Here is a 3,656-nt window from a genome sequence, read left to right on the forward strand (position 1 = left end):
GCGCTGCGTGAGCACCGCATTTATATACTCCGTCTCCCCCGAAAGGCCAGGAAGTGACGCAACATCCCGCTCCTGAGGCTCATTGCTGCTGCCGCCTGTCAATCAACAACCGCGAGTTGCGGCTGGCTGGCGGCCCGCCTGCCAGGAGCGCGGGGAGATACCCGCCGCGCTGCGGTTCGGGTTCGCGCTGTACCCTAGGCGGGAGACGGCGCTGTGTGGTCCGGCTGGGGTTTAGAAACCTGGGGTCGAATGCAGAATGGGTGGAGAGAACGGGGAGGGAGTGAGGAAAGGCTGCGCCGCACTGCGTTAAACTGATTAGCAGAGAACAGGGGTGGATCCTTAGGAAGGGTTGGCGGGGTTCGGCGGGGGCGGTGGCCACTGCTGGCATGGCGTGGTGGTTTTGATCCTGTGCAGTTCACCGCGATTGCTGAGGTACTTGGCCATTCTCTAAAGTGCGTTTCCCCCAAGGCGAAAGAAGCCACGCATTAAAACTCAGTATTTGTCCGTGACTCACATGTTGCTAAGGGTCGGATTAGAAAGCACTTTAATTCTGCTGGTGCCTTAGCTGATGTACGAGTAAACGCAATTCTCGACTCGTTTACACAATAGCCAGAAGCGTTGTCTCCCCATTTAAAAAGAGAAAAGCAACGTGGCGCCCAGCCTCGGAGGGCTCCGGCTCTACCTACCTCCCACCATGTGGCTCGCCAAGCCCTGGAGTTGGTCGAGTGCGGCAGCTGCCGTGAAAGCACTGGCAATTCCGTGCTCGATTAGGTCAACTGGTGGGAATTTATTTTGCAAAACTATTTCTAGAAACTGGTTATTAAATATAATCTGATATTGTTTGATAATTTTTTTCTTTGAATGTTCTCAAACTGATGAACTAGTTGAAAGGGGTGCCCTGCCCCCACAAATTTACAGTCATACCATCTCACGTGCTTCAGAAGAATTTGGAAATTCATAGAACAGGCATTCTGACCTATCACTAGCGGTGATTTAAAGAACCATGAATTAAAAAAAATAAATAAATAAAGAACCATAAATGTAATACTTAAGTAATCTATGTCAACTGTAAAATAGTTAGCAAGTCGTGGTTTTTCAAAGTTTAACCCGAGGTGGCAAAATTGTGGCAACAAAGTTACGGCTTTTTCCTCGGGATTATGGGAGAAAAAAACCCAGCCTGACATAAAAAGTACCATTGTCACAACACAAAAGACTTCCTTATCATCCTTAGAGAAAGACTTCCCTCAACCGAAAGTGAAATGAGATAATGTTTTAAGCATGAAAAACTTAAAGAAAAAGATGTGGTTTGAATTTGCACTCTAGATTCCCTCCAGGGTAGCATTTGTCTTACAAGAACGTAAATTTGCTCACATTTCTCCATGAAACCTGTTGAAAGAAGCTATGTTGTGTGGTAGGTACATAGACTACTCTTGCCATGTTTTTAAAAGCATCAAACTCAAGCTGGGAATTGGGACAAAAGGTAAATGTTGCTTATTTTACGATAATAATAATTCAAAGAGAATGTGGTGGTTATACTTGGAATAAAGATAAAAGAAGTATTTGTGTTTTACAAGCTATTCAATTATTTGATGCTTGCTTATTGAAATGAATCTGTCTACTAAACCACCTCAAACACTAATTGTGGTGTAAACAATTTGGCTTATAATTGCTTATAATTAGTTTCTTTTCAATTACTATTATGCTTTTTCCCAATGCAATTTAAGTTAATATAAAAGTGCCAAGAATCTTGGCAAGGTAAGTCCTTGTTAATTTGGTAGAGGATATTTAAATAGTGTCTACCAATTGGATTGGTCCTTTGTAAAATATATTATTTTTCTCAAGCGTCGTTACCATTTTGAGGCTCAAAGTCTCGTGTACTAATTACTAAGTTGGTCAGTTAATCTCATTTGAATATTCTGCTAAACTTAATATGTCCAAAACATATGTTTGGCTCTCTCAGATGATTTACCACAGAGCAAGCCTGAGTGATTATTTTATTTTATTATTATTATTTTTTAAGATTCTTTTTTTTTTTTTTTTTTTTAAGATTTTATTTATTTGTCTGAGAGAGGGAGAGAGAGTGAGCACAGGCAGACAGAATGGCAGGAAGAGACAGAGGGAGAAGCAGGCTCCCTGCCGAGCAAGGAGCCCGATGTGGGACTCGATCCCAGGACGCTGGGATCATGACCTGAGCCGAAGGCAGCTGCTTAACCAACTGAGCCACCCAGGCGTCCCTATTTTTTAAGATTCTTATTTATTTATTTGACAGACAGTGATCACAAGTAGGCAGAGAGGCAGGCAGAGAGGGGGAAGCAGGATCCCTGTTGAGCAGAGAGCCCGATGTGGGGCTTGATCGCAGGACCCTGAGATCATGACCTGAGCCAAAGGCAGAGTCTTTAAGCCACTGAGCCACCCAGGCGCTCCTATTTTATTTTATTTTTTAGGTTCTCAACTAATTTTTCTCCAAGCCCCTCTCCACTATTCGCTTACTCTTTATGCCCTAGGCATACTGACCATTCCCTTTTTAGGTCCTTTTCATTCGTCTCAAATGCTCTCTCTCCACTTTGTATAACTTTTTCATCGTTTTCACTCAGCAATTAGCTTAAATGTCCCCCTCCTCTAAGAGGTCACCTGTGGTAGTAGGGCTAAGCTAAGATAACAAAGAGACCCCCAAATACAGTAACTTGAGAAAAAGATGAAAGCTTATTTCTCTTTCATATAACATCTGGAGGCAGGGAGGTGATGAAGGGTGAGTGGGCACCCTGCTTTGGAAGATCATACAGGCACCCTGGTTCATTCTAGTCTGTTCTTATCGCAGCGTGCAATCTTCATGCACATGATTAAAGCTCGTCCACATCTGTCTATAGTCCAGCCTGGAAAAAAAGGAAAAAGAGAAAGTGCAGAAAAAACAATTTTCTTATAAAAATAAGACCTGGAAATTGCAATATCAGTTTTGCACACTTAGTCACATGTTCACGCCTAGCTGCAAGGGAGGCTGGAAAGTAGGGTTCCTACTTGGGTAGCTAGTTGCCTGGGCAAAAATTGGCCGCTTCTGTTACTTAAGAGGAAACAGGGAGAGAACAGATGTGGGGGCCTTTCTCCAGGCCTGCCACACCTTTCCTTACTTTCTAATCTACAGTAGCCAAATAGATACTCCTTAACACACCACTCTGCTTTAATTCTTTGCATAATTCTTACTGTTCTCTTGTATTTACTTATTTGTTAATTGTCAGGTCTCTCTGTCAGCTTTTAACCTATGTAAAAGCTTATTTGTCTTTGCTTAATCTGCAGAGCATTGCCCCCCCAAAAGTATTTGGCATAATGTATTCAACCAGTATTAGCTGAAAATATGAATGTTTAAGTGCCCTCCTAATAGATCCCGCTCTTTCAAACTAATCTTATCTCCCAGCATTCCCTCAAAGCCCCTCCCCCAATTCTTCACACTATGAAAATCTTATTCAATTTCTAATACTAACTATACTTCCATATAACATTCTTTAGAATAGTACTCTAGCACACACTGACTGTATTATCTCTGGGTACCTGATAAAATACACAAACTTAGTTGCTTAAAACAGTACACATTTATTATCTTACTATTTGTGTGAGTCAGGAGTTTGCACATGGCTTAGCTGAGTTCTCTGTATAGGGTCCCT

Source organism: Neovison vison, chromosome 1 (assembly GCF_020171115.1).
Source record: "Neovison vison isolate M4711 chromosome 1, ASM_NN_V1, whole genome shotgun sequence".
NCBI lineage: Eukaryota > Metazoa > Chordata > Mammalia > Carnivora > Mustelidae > Neogale > Neogale vison.